General features: G+C 46.2%; 1 long non-coding RNA gene across 1 annotated transcript in view; it reads right to left on the bottom strand.

Moving 5' to 3' along the window:
• Positions 1 to 293: 293 nt before the first annotated feature.
• The window catches only part of LOC103351608 (uncharacterized), a 100016-nt gene continuing 86340 nt past the window's right edge, over positions 294 to 13969 (bottom strand). The window contains exon 5 of the long non-coding RNA XR_011383266.1: positions 294 to 651. This is a non-coding gene — a long non-coding RNA (uncharacterized lncRNA). The remainder of the gene's footprint in view (positions 652 to 13969) is intronic.

The raw sequence follows: 13969 nt of genomic DNA, 5'->3' as shown, positions 1-13969 counted from the left end.
ATCTTGATCTATGCACCTGACTTCTGTAAGATGGTAGAAAAGAACCTACCTCAACCTGAGCAAAGAAAAAAAATCTGTTTTGAAATGAGGCAGGAGAGAAGCAGATGTCACTAATACCCATCACAGTAAATGTAGCCCAAGAAAAACGCTCCCCTCCATACTAAATGTGATCAACCTGAAATGTTGGCTAACATTTCCCCCTGGCTTCTTTGCTGAATATAAATGCTCTCTGCCTTTGCTTGAGACGATGAGATTGTTTAAAAACAAACAAAAAATCCACAAACAGAACAAAATGAGGATCATGGACACTTTCCTTTATTCTCCAACTTTCCTTCTTTTACAGAAAACTGGAAAGAAAGAAAAAAATACCCAACAAGCAAACAAACCTCAACCGTGATGCAAGAGCCTGTGACGGTTGCCACTTTGTAGATCCACTGGTTTAAAAAAAAAAAAAAAAAAACCCACATGCTCACAGACAAAAGTTGCAAGGATTATGAAATGCAGAGGAGCTCATGATGATTGTGGGGAGCCGAGTGAAAGTCCAGGTTTGAAGAGTTAAAATACGAGCATAGCTCATGAAGACTCCGACTGCAGACCGCTGCCCTCATTGTCTTCCTGCCCCTTTGGACGGAATCTCCGAGAGCACTCCGCCTGGGGGGAGAAAGTCGACTTAGTAGAGTGGGAAAAGTGCCAAACATCCACAGCAACTTCAGTTTTTTCCACTTTCTTTACATGTTCAGTGGAGACTTTCATAAAATTACAAATGAAAGGACACATTATGAGCACTTTTCTTTGAAGAGGAAGGGGAGTTGGGGGCGGGGAGGTAGTGCCTGGAAGTAAAATGTTGGAGTCTGTAGCCTTCCCCATAGAACACTGGGGAGCTTTCTATGCCAACAGCAGGACCCACCCGCCCCCAACAACAACAACAACAACAACAAAAGCCCAGTTCTACCTTCAGATTTCCCAGAGGTGGAGCCATGGTCACTCCCCTGACTGTGGATAAGACGTTGATCCATAGGTAGGGAGTGGGAATGTAAGGGGTTCCTGGTCCCAGTCCCTGCCTGGGTCCACATCCCTGTGTCTTGGCCTCCTCCTCCTCCTCCTCCTCCTCCTCCTCCTCCTCCTCCTCTCTCTCTCTCTCTCTCCCTCTCACTCCTGTCCACCTTGGAAGCCTCAACTTCTGTTTCTTCGTGTTGAAAGCATAGAAAAAGGCTCTTGAGGTTTCCTGGACACCCTGTGCCTCTTACAGAACAGTATTTTGATGAGGTACACGTCAATGAATCAGAAACCCAAGTATTAAATTTCCCTTGACAAACACATCAGTTTAAAGAACATTAACGGAAAAGGAGCTCAGGGCTTGAAACGCTTGAACATGGACTAGAAATCCACTGGGATCCATGAAGTTTGCTACCTCCACCTTCCCTGAGCACATCTGTTATCAGGAAGGCAGCAATATTTGAGGACAGTGACCATCCAGCTAGGGACAAGTCTCCTTGCTGCCTGTTCAGCTCAGGTTCTCAAAAGAAACCCAACTCTACCTATGGCTGTGCAGACAGCCAGCCATGCTGTTAGCTGGAAGCTGACCCTAAAATCCGACTTTTTTTTAAGTCAAAGAAAACTAAATAAACAATCATGGAAGATCATAAATCACTGACAAAGATATTTATATTTGAAATGGCCCTCTGAAAACACAATGTGCCGCAGTTTGTCCCTCAAAGATGGACTCAATTCTGGATCCTGTATTTGTGGATCCCAATACTTCTGAGAGCCAATAGAACGTGGTTTTGTTTTGTTTTGAGTGCTGATTCAGGATCTAAGGAAACACCCCTGGGGACAGAAGCAACCCCAAATCCTACAACCGGACTTGGTTTCCAAAAGCATCAGTTTTCTTTGAGTTGTTTAAATGAGTGTTTCCTCTCCATTTGGTTTTGGGAAAGGGTGGCTATACAGATGAGCAACACAGGAGGAGGACGGAGCCAAGGGAGCAAGATTCCAGGGCCACCCTCATTTGTCCTGTTAGGTAATCTGATCATGGGGGGTGGGGTGTCACAGAGAGAATTCCTGTGAGCAAGAGCACCGTGTGTCCCAGGAAAAGGCCATCACAGGACCGACATCAGAAATGACCGACCCCAGCACATTTTCTCGTATTCCTTTCCCAAGCATACCTGGAGAAAATGCAGAGATAGACGTTCCCACCACAAATGGATCCCCTTTCAGCCTCTACTTGGAAATTCAGGATAGAACTGGGTGGTTATCCTCTTAGTTTTGCTCAGGTAGATGAAATGAGAAGTATGCAGCCACCAGCCTTAGCAGCTGCCTCTATCTACGTGTAAACTCAGAGGCCCATCGTCAAAAAAAGAAAAGGTGAGGCGTGGTGCTGTGGCTTAGTAGGCGAAGCCTCCGTCTGCGGTGCTGGCATCCCATATGGGTGCCAATTCCAGTCCTAGCTGATCCTCTTCCAATTCAGCTCTCTGCCCAAGGCCTGGGGAAGCAGTAGAGGAAGGCCCAAGTGCTTAGGCTCCTGCACCTTCGTGGGAGACCCAGAAGAAGCTCCTGGCTCCTGGCTTTGAATCAGCCCAGCTCTGGCTGTTACAGCCATTTGAGGAATGAACCAGCAGATGGAAGACCTTTCTCTCTACCTCTCTCTAGCTCTACCACTCAAACAAATAAACAATTTAAAAAAGGCCCGTCATTTATCCGCAGGAAAGCTCTGATGCTTGCCCCCAGCTTTTCTTCCACGCCTTTGCATGCTATGCTCAGGAGTGTGACCTCATTTCAACAGGAATTAAGACCTGCCCCTCATGGGACAAGGGTTGTAGCAGAGCAGATTAAGCCACTAGTTAGAGTGCCTGGGACCAAGTCCCACCTCTACTTCCAATCCAGCTTCATGCTGGTGCATACCCCGGGAGTGACTCAGATTGAGTTCTGTGTTCCTGGCTTCAGCCTGGCCCAGTCCTGTCTCTTGCAGGCATTTGAGGAGTGACCCAGGGGATGGAAGGTCTCATTCATTCTCTCTCTCTCTCTCTTCCTCCTTCACCCTCTCTCTCTCCTTCTGCCTTTCAAATAAACAAAATATACTTAAAAAAAAAAACCCTCTGTAGCAGGGATTCCACGTAGTAAAACTAACCACGTGGAAATTGTTGGTTCCTCCCAGTTACCCAGGCTTCCCCTGTTCTAATTGTAATTTGTTTGCATATTTACTCAGAAGAAAGGCCACAGACATGAGATCTAGATACTCATACGGGGTTTGACTGACACCTTTTGGGACTGTAAATTCCCCCCCAACACACACACACACGCACGCGCACATGCACACGCACACACACACCAGGCCAGGAGCTGATGTCATATTGCTAGGGACTCGATCCGCCTTTCCTTTGATATAGAACCTGCGCCTCCAGTCAGCTCTCAGTGCTAAAGAAAACAGCCTTTTCAGAATCTGATTTGCCCCCTGCCCTGGCTGCTGCTAATGCGCAACACACCACGGCCACACTACTGCAGCCAGGGTCGCAGGGGGGAGTGGGGGGCAGCTGGCAGGGGTTCTTTCTTCTTGGGGTTTGATACATCCTTCCTTCCGCTACTCCTTGCAATCAACCACTAGGGGAAGGAGGGAAGCAGGCAGGAGGGAGTGCGGGAGACTTCCGGAAACCTCTTTCCTCCCTTGCCTTCCCAGGTTGCCCCATCATGACCCTGGACGCGTCCACCTGCCCCCGCTGGAGGAATTGGTTACTCTCCCGGAGCCCTCCCGGGCATCAGGCCCTGCTCACTTCCCCCTCTTCCTGCTCGCAATCTCCAGCCCTCCAGCCTCCCGTGGCGTCACAGCTCAGAAAGAATGAGGTGGAGGTGGGCTGGTGAGCGTCCCAGCTTCCCTGGACAAAGCCCACCGCCCCGGGTGCACAATCACACAAATGGCTTTCCTGGAAACTTGGGAATCTTGACGCGTGAGGATGGCATCAAAGACAAGCTATGGCACGTTCTCCTTTCTGCCGATAAATACTATTCAGGGGTGCTGGAGGAAAAGCCCTTCTATATTTTCAAACTTGCTTAGAATCGGGTTTTTTTTTCAGTACACTCGTTCTCTGCCTGTTCCTAAGGTCAAGCAGCAATGTGAACCCCAAACCTGGGGCTTCTGCTGTTTAAAGGGGGAGTCCCTCACTCACCCACCCATCTGGAACTACACCGCGGTTTATTCTGTCAGCATTAAGCGAGACAGGTCGTTTACCCTTTACCAACCTCTGCAGACTGAAAGCAAATGGCAGCCAATCTCGAGTTCCTAAGCCAACATGTACACCTCTACTCTGAAGCCTATAGCCGGGTGAGACCCCAAGCGAGAGCCTTAGTGCTTAGAAGAAGTTTTATTTGTCTCTTCCTTTCTGATTCCTTTATTGGGAGGATCTTTATGGCTGGGAGACAGGTGCATATCCACAGTAGTGGGGCAAGGGGTGTCATATATTAGAGTACTTACGGCACTTGAGATTTTCGTGGCATCAGCCCCTTCACTGCCAATTATTTTTGCTGTGTTTCAGGGTCACAGATCATACCCCTAATCCTGGCCAGTTATCTCTCGAATGTGTGTCATGAGGATCCTGAGACAAGAACGTATAGAAGGCTCATCACAACTATTGCCTCTATTGGAGTAAACCAACTCAGAAAAAGCCCCTGTGAGGAGCAGAACCCAATCAGAGGCAGGCATAATTTCACTCATGAAATTAGTGTGGGTCTCTCAGCCAGGGGCTAATCTAAGCCAGACCTCAAAGACCATCAGGCTGTGAGTGCATCACCAGTACAATCAAAACAACAAGAGAAAAATCAGTCTGGATTCACAAATGTTTAATTTTAATGTGGCAGGTACTCAGTAACCACGCCAGGTGCTCAGGCATCTGGAACAAGCAAGTAAGGCAATTTAGATCAATAATCCTTGCAAAGCTGAAGAATTTTCTTAGCTTTTTTTTTCAGATTTATTTATATATTTGAAAGAGTTGCAGAGAGAAAGAGGGAGAGACAGAGAGAGAGAGAGAGAGAGAGAGAGATCTTCCATCTGTTGGTTCACTCCACAAATGGCCACAACAGCTGGGGCTGGGCCAGGACAAAACCTGGAGTCTGGAGCTTCATCCAGGTCTCCCACGTGGGTGCGGGGGGCACCCAAGGACTTGGGCCAAAGGATTTCCAATGTGTCTATAAGGCTGAGCATTTGACATGCTCCCCTTCACCTCCCCATTGTCAGCCACATCCCTCCCAAATCTGCTGCTACGTGTTGGCGCTACCCAAGATCTTGTCTTGCAGAGTCACACGGGTCCAAAGCTCCATTCGGACCCTCTGAGTGACCACCCTCGCCTGACCGACCCGGTCCCCCAGGTCTCTGTAACAGCCACAGTGCTGGACCCTCTGAGTTCTATTGCCTCTCTTTCGACTTCTGCGTGGTGTCCCTCAGGACCCACGCCTCCAGACCACACTCTAACCCAGAACTTCAAACTCTCTTCAATGTGAAGGCAGAGAGCAACTTCATGAGGCCAGAATAAATGTGCTTTCTCAGTGGTGGGGTCTGGAGTGGTGTTTCCTTCTCTAATGAGCATGGATTGATTTCACAATCAAAACGTGTGGTTGTGTGTATGTGCGTGTGCATACATGTGTGCGTGTGTGTGCGTGTGTTTAGTTCAGGTTCAAAATCTAATATACAAACACACCAAAGTGTGCTTCTCCTGACTTTTTTAAGTGTTTTTACCGCCCACAACCCTGGATTCACCAACGCCAGTTGCCTTGGAATTGGCCCCTGGTTTTCTTTAAGTCAACACAGACATCACAGCCTCATTGTGGTTCTATAGGTGAACTCCTAGGACAGTGTTGCCAAGAATTCATTTCCATGGGTGGATCAAAGGACTTCTTTGTCACGGTTTTCTTTTTGTCTAGAGACTGTGACCTTCGGAAAAATTCAGCCTTTGCCTGCACAGGACACGCTTACCCCTCCAGCCATAATGCGATGACTTTTGAGAGATTTAGCCTCCACTTTTCACATTTCAGAGTAAGGAGGCCATCAGCAAAACCATGGACAACTTTTGATCCTACAGAGAAACTCATTGTAATGGGATTTTTTTTTTCCTGTGTTAATATAATGATTTAATAAAGATACTTGGCACACAAATGAGACTGTTAGACCAAGCATTTTTAACAATGAGTGGATTGAGATCAGCCTATAGGGTCCATTACTAGAAGTGTCTTTCTTAGCTTTTTTAGAACTCTTTCATCTATTTAGAGGCAAATTTGTTATTCTGAACCAAAAACCCTCCTGAAATAGGTGCTGAGAAAAATGTCCTGCCCCTGTTCTGAGACGTTCCAAACAAGCGTTAAGTTGCTGAGAAACAAAAGGCAAAAAGAAGGAAAAAGAAAGGGCCACGTCTCCAGATAACGAGGTTCTGCCTTGGTGTTTTATCTGTGAAACAGCACGGCTTGAAAAGTCTGGATCCCATTTCATTTGAACGGAGCATAAATGTAGTGCCTGGAACCTTCCCAAATGAATAAATTCTTTGCCGATAATTTTTAAGTGAGGAAAGATCAACAGGATAGGGGCGTGAGGGGGATTACAGGCTGCAGGGTATGTGTGTGTGTGTGCATGTCTGCATGTACATGTGTGTACATACGTGCACAGCACGTGTGTACATATGTGCACACACATGCACTCAGCAGGACAACTGGGAGACTCTGCACACAATTCTTTCTTTTCCTTTTCTTTTGGATGAGCCATGCTGATTTCGTTCTTGAAAATCCCCAGTAGGTAGATTTCCCCCGAAACATCCTGGGGACTGTTAGCTCTTATACATCCCTTCTGAGCCTCCCATCCCATCCCTGGACAGACATTCCCAGGACAACAACAGGACAAACCTTTCCTCCTCTCTCTCTCTCTCTGGGACCTGCACTGGTTCCTCATCTTTCTCTGCTTCTACAGGTTGTTTTTCTCCCCTGAGGGGTTAGAGAAATGATGCCAATGGATAGCCTGGCTTTAAAAATATGCACCACGGATCATTTGTGCTTCGCTTTCCTCTGTTTTTTGAGGCTTTGCTGAGCTAAGTCTACAACTTCTGGAGTGATGGAGGGGACAGAAAAGCTGCAGGACACTCACTCTCAGAACCCAGGTCACTGAGGGAGGAATCGCAGAATTTGCACACATATATGCAATGAACACAAGTCCCTTTCGGGCTTAATGTTCTCATTTAGCTCTTTTGTTTAAAAAAAAAAAAAACACAGACAAGGAAGAAGATTTGGGGGTCATTGATTCTCCTTTGTTTTGACCGCTGGAAGAAAAGTTAGAGAAAAAGAAACAAAATTAACAAAGAGGGAACCCACGTCTCTCCTCCTTCCTCCTCCTGTCCCCATCCACCGGCCAAATCTAATAAAGATGATTAAATTACATGTCTTTTCCTCCCATTGAAATCCACTGCATACTATTCAAATACTGGAGCTCAGGAAATAAGACAGGACAAGGTCCCTCGTGAAACCCTAGAAGGCAGCACAGGGGGCTGAGCTGCAGGTCTGCCTGGCTGGGCTACTCTCATTAAGAAATCGCCCTGCTGAGCAGAACTTAATCTAAATAAAATATAAAAGGGAATCCAGTGAAAACCATTACCTCCCTGCCCCACTTCCCCACACACCTAAAGTCCAGAGCCTCCTTTTCCCAGTCCCAGGATCTGGCTTGCCCACTGCTGGGGGATCTGTGTTGTTTTCTGCTCCACAGTACATCAAGTACAAAGACAGGGGTCTCAAGGAGGGCGCTGGGTTGTGTGCCGGCCTCTGGCTGTTTGGCCAGACTCAGTCAATGCTGTGTCTTAGTTGGAAGGGGATAAGGAATGGGATTTGATCAAGGACTGATTAGAGACTTGGTCATCTGGCCAAGAGTTCCAGCCTTCACAAGATGAATTGCCAGCCCACCACCTCTCTGAATTTGACTGCTTTCTGCTCCTTTTTTCTTTTAATATCTATTTATTTATTTGAAAGGCAGTGACAGAGAGAGAGAGAAGATAAATTTTCCATTCACAGGCTCATTCTCCAGATGACCACAGCAGCCAGGGCTGAGCCAGGCTAAAGCCAGGAGCCCAGAGCTCCATCCAGGTCTCCCACGTGGGTGGCAGGGTCCCAATCATACGGACCATACTCGAATGCCTTCCCAAGTGCATTAGCAGGGAGCTGGATGGGAGCTGGAACTTGAACCAGTCAGTATGGGATGCAGGCGTCGCAGACGGCAGCTTCACCCGCCCTGGCTGAGTTCCTCTTACCTGTTATTCATGAGATGCCTCTGATGGAGAGTCTGCTGGAGAGTAAAGACCAAGTCTGCTTAACTGGATTCTGTGCAGTATCCTTGTGCTATACGGAGCCAGCCTCGGACCTCTGCTCCATCCAGGTCCTGAGTCATTTTCCTGTGCACCCACAGACATCTGCTTTGTGTTCCCATGGATCTCACTGCTGATCCCTGTAAGTGTGTGACTCTCTGTAGCACCTTTGTGGTTCTTAAGCTGTTGAAAACTATGGAAAGAGATGAATCCTCTCCCTAGGGATACCTATGCATACATAGACACAGGTATAGGGAGACCCTTTCACTCTCAGGAGTTGGCAGGTGCCAATTTAAGGGCCCTTGAAATAGACTTCCTCTCTTTTCTCCTCCCATTCTGGGAAGACTCCTGTGTATCCTCCAGAAGCCCTCTGCAAAGCTTGCAAACTCCCATTCTGAGCTCTGTATGCTCCCCGTGTATAAATCTCATGTGTCACTTATCACAGCGCAACAATCACTTGTTTGTATGTTCATCTTCTTCCAGGCAAAAGTGGGCACACGTTCTCTCAACAGATCAAATAAATAGTTTAGGTTTTGTGGACTACACGATTTCTGCAGCAATCACTCTGTCCTTTTAGCAAAAGCAGCCACACACTGCTCCTTACTCCACGTGGGCTGCCTAGAATTCCACAGACTGATAAGCAACAGTCCACGTCACAACACCAGCAGATTCCATGTCCTGGTTCCGAGATGACTGTCTCTTGCTGTGTCCTCACATGGAGGGACAGAAGCAAGAGCTCCCAGGTTCTCTTTGATAAGAGCACTGATCTCAGTCATGAGGGCTCCATCCTCATCAGCCTCCCAAAGCAGGATCACATTGGGGGTTAGACTTCAACACATAAATCTGGGACGATAAAAACACGCAGGCTACAGTAGACAGTATGTGAACAGATAGGCATGGCTGTGCTCCAGTAATAGTTTAGATGTTGCAATCTTAATTCTAGATTAATTTCATAGCTCACAAAGTACTCTTCATTTTTCAAACAGTAAAAGAAATGCAAGTCCAGCATTCGTTGTGGCAAAGCAGGTAATGCCACTAGCTGCAACGCCAGCATCCCATACAAGTGACAGTTTGGGTCGTGGTTGCTCCACTTCAAGTCCACCTCCCTGCTAATGGCCTGGGAAAAGAAACAGTATATGGCCCAGGTGTTTGGGCCCCTGACACCCATGTGGGAGACCCAAATGATGCTCCTGACTCCTGACTCCTGACTCCTGGTTTCAGGCTGGCCCAGTGCTAGCCGTTGCAACCATCTGGGGAGTGAACCAGCAGATGGAAGATCTCTCTCTCTCGCTCTCTAACTCTTTCAAAACAAATAAATAAATCTTTTTTAAAAAAGAAAGAAATGTAAAATCATTTTTTATATCTTGAGAAACACATTGGTGGAGGCAAATTGAAACACCCCACCTGCACCCCATACGACACAGGTGCGTACTCCTGGTCTGTACAGAGGAGAGGGCCTCAAAAGTAAATCTTATCATTTTTGAGTTTCATTGTCTAGTTCCTCAAAGTTAATTCATTTTTGAGTTTTGCTATCTGGCATTACTTGATTCTTAAAATGAGTGACTATGCAAACTACTAATTGAACTTATGACTACAGAAATTTCAGCAAGGCAGAAATAGAATAGAACAATCATAAATGTGACTTTGGAATTCTGTTGAGGCTTCATATTTCATCATGATTCAGGACACAATACGTGAAGTAGTACCTAAGATTGCAATCACAATTCCTGTAGACTTGCAGTTTTTCCAGGGCATAACCAGGTATATAAATCAAGGAGTAGATGCCAAAAATCTCTACACCAGTCAAGTATCAATATAGCCAGAGAACACCTCATTTTAAAAATAAGATTTTGGCCGGCACTGTGGCTCACTAGGCTAATCCTCCACCTGCGGCACCGGTACCCCAGGTTCTAGTCCCAGTTGGAGCACCGGATTCTGTCCCAGTTGCTCCTCTTCCAATCCAGTTCTCTGCTGTGGCCCAGGAAGGCAGTGGAGGATGGCCCAAGTGCTTGGGGCCTGCACCCACATGGGAGACCAGGAGGAAGCACCTGGCTCCTGGCTTCGGATCCGTGCAGCACACCAGCCGTAGCGGCCATTTCAGGGGTGAACCAACAGAAGGAAGACCTTTCTCTCTGTCTCTCTCTCTCACTGTCTAATTCTGCCTGTCAAAATAAATAAATTTTAAAAATCTTATTTTTAAGATTTATCATTCCATGCTTTCACAGAATCACGGCTTCTTTGAGCTGCCCTTGAATGATTCTTTAAACCTTATGTGACACACAGGTTCCAATCTAGCTCCCAGCGAAACTGAATGTGGGCTGGACCTAGTGGTTGGGACAAGGGTTGTAATTTCCAAAATTCACTTTGACAAAGCTGTGTAACTCTGTCTTGTCTGCAGACTCTCACCATTACCCTCTCAGCTGGCATGTTTTGATGGAGCCAGAAGTCTTGTTGCAGAGGCCTAGGTGGCAAGGGACTGAGAGTGACCTGCAACCAACAGCTGGTAAGAACTGAGACCCTCGATCCAACAGCCATCACTGAGATAAGTCCCATCAACAATGCCACGGAGGAGCTGCACAGAGAATCCTTTCTCTAGTGTGGCTTCAGATGGAACCACAGACCCTCATTCAACACCTCGATTGCAATCTTGCGAGAGACCTTGAAACACATGGCCCAGTTAAGCCATGGCCGGAATCCTGACACAGAAAGTGGGAGATGGTATATAGGTATCATCTGAGCCGCTAGCTTTTGTTACAGAGCAATCAATAACTAACACACTTATTATCCTGGCAATTTGATGTCTACAAGGATATTTCCAAAAGTTCATGGGAAATAGAGTTAAAAGATAAGTTTCTTGGGGGCAGTGTTGTGGCATAGCAGGTTAAACTACCAATTGCAATGCCAGCATCCTATATGGATGCCAGTTCAAGTCCCAGCTGCTCCATGTCTGATCCAACTTCCTGACAATGATCCTGGGAAAGCAGCAGGAGATGGCCCAAGTATGTGAGCCCCTACCACTCACTTGGAATACCCAGATGGAGTTCCAGGCTCCTGGCCTCCATCTGGTACAGCCCTGACTATTACAGCCATTTGGAAAGTAAACCAGCAGATGGAAAATCTTTCTCTCTCTCCCTCTCTCTCTCTCTCTCTCCCTCCTTCCCTCTCTCTCTCTAATTCTGCCTTTCAAGTAAATAAATAAATTTCTTTTTTTAAAGTTACATTTCTTTTGGTGCAAAAAAGATTGAAATCCATGCAGAGAAAGGATCTTTATAAAGTTCATGGAAATTTTGTATTGTGAAAAATATTGCATAAATTTCAAAAATTTTTCACCAAAATAAACTTATCTTTTAATTCCATTTTTCCATAAACTCTTTGAATTATCCTCACTTTTATTCATTTTGCCCAGAAAAATGGCATGTTCCTCCAGAACAGATGAATATAACATATTCATCTCAATGCCTGTCATAGCTCATAACACACGGCTTTGCCCCAAATTCATGATTAACCACGTTTGTTAACCTGTATTTTGACTTTCATTGGATTCATCTAATTTAAATCATAATATTTAAATATGCACCAGAAATAAAACAAAGCATACAACTGATTAGGACAGAAGATTTTTGAAAATTGTTAGGGAAAAATATTTGAAGTTGTACTCAATTTATATCTTTCAAACTTTCGAGAGCAGGCATTTGGGTTAGTGGTTAAGATGAAGGTCAGACACCTAACTCACGGCGAAGTGCCTGCGTTCCAGCCATCACTCACTCCTGGTTCCTGTTTCCTGCTAATGTGCACCCTCGGAGGAACAGTGATGACCTGAGCAGCTGGGTCCCTGCCACCCAAGGGGGAGACCTGGACTGAGTGTCCCACTCCCAGGTGACTCAGGCCAGCCCCAACCATTGCAGGCTTTTTTTTAAGATTAATTTCTTTATTTGAAAGTTACAGAGAAGCAGAGGCAGAAAGAGAGAGAGAGAGAGAGAGAGAGAGAGAGAGGTGTCCCATTTGCTGGTTCGCTCTCCAAATGGTGGCAATGGCCAGAGCTGGGCCAATCTGAAACCAGGAGCCAGGAGCCAGGAGCCAGGAGCTGCTTCCAGGTCTCCCAGGGGGGTGCAGTGGCCCAAGGACTTGGGCCATCTTCTACTGCTTTCCCAGGCCATAGCAGAGAGCTGGGTAGGAAGAGGAGCAGCCGGGACTCGAACTGGCACTCATATGGGATGCCGACACTGCAGACAGCAGCTCTACGCACTTGGTCACAGTGGTGCCTCGATCCACCATTGCAGGCTTTTGTAGAGTGAACCAGAAGATGGGAGTGCGCTCTCTCACTTTTTCTCTCTTTTGTCTCTCTGTCAATAAATAAATTAACTTAAAACCTTTACAAAAGACTTTTAAGGTGGCCTTCACCACATTAAAGAGGTCTTTGCTTTCATTTGCCCCAACCACACAAATTTCCCAAGAGGGTAGACCTCTTAATTATTTAGACAATTCTCGTCTCTCCCTTACCTCTATTTTACAGGGGTGATGAGAAGTCTTATAACATGTCAGAAACATGTGGAAATAAGAACTTTAAAAAGTTGGAGAAAATGAGATGAGGAAAAAAAGAGACAAGAAGTAGTCAGAACATCCAAGAGAAATGATTCAAAAGAAAATGTCTGATCTTTCTGTCTCTCGTCATAAATATTTTGACAAGGAGCTTGGCATTTATCAAAAGGGAAATAAAGAAAAACAGAAGCTGTCTTCCAAAGGACTCCACACTCTGGGAATCCAATGACCTAATTCTATACAAGGTTGCAGCCTGGAGATTGCCTTCTGATCTGACTTTCATGGCATGAGGGCTTCTGTCTTCCCGACGGCACATGCCACACCACTATCAGAGGACTGGAACAAAGAACAGAGCACGTGAGGGAAAACTCCAGAAACTATGCTTAGGAGACATTTTCCTATCCGTATAGATTCTCACTCTATCTTGCTGGTTGCTTATCTTAGCTGCTAAGTCAACTTTTCATAACTTTTGTAGACACTGTATAATGTCTTCTCCCCTTGCTCCAGCCACCAGCTGTTAGCCAGCATCACCCCAGAAAGGAATGGGGGTCGCTTGGGTTGAGCGGAATAACTGCCATGCTGATGTTGGAAGGAACCACTTCCCAGCCACTGAACAAATCCAGATGTTCCACAATAATCAGAGGGGGACCAAAGTTGTCTCAAGGAAGCAAGGAAGAACCCTGAGAGTGTTTGAAGGTTGAAACAGCTGGAGCTTGTTCCTTTACACTTAAATGCCATCATTATAAAGTGGAGATGATAATACTGTATGCCTCACAAGGCCATTTGAAGGTTAAACTTGTGTCAAAGAGGTGAGCACATGGCTAGTGGGATGCCTGAAGCCCCTGTCACAATGCCTGGCTTCATCCAATTCCAGCTTCCTGTTGCACACCCTGGAAGGCATCAGGTGATGGCTCAATGGTTGGCTCCCTGCTACTCAAGAGAGACCTGGATTGAGTTCAAAGCTCTTGGATTTGGTCTGGTCCAGCCCTGGATGTTGTGGGCATTTAATAAGTGAACCAGCAGATGGGAGATTTCTGTTTTTCTCTCCATCTCCCAACTCCACCCTCATTTTCAAATAAATAGATTTTTTTGAAATACGCTTAAATGCCTCA

This window comes from Oryctolagus cuniculus, chromosome 17 (assembly GCF_964237555.1).
Source record: "Oryctolagus cuniculus chromosome 17, mOryCun1.1, whole genome shotgun sequence".
NCBI lineage: Eukaryota > Metazoa > Chordata > Mammalia > Lagomorpha > Leporidae > Oryctolagus > Oryctolagus cuniculus.
This window is presented reverse-complemented; position numbering and strand designations above follow the sequence as displayed.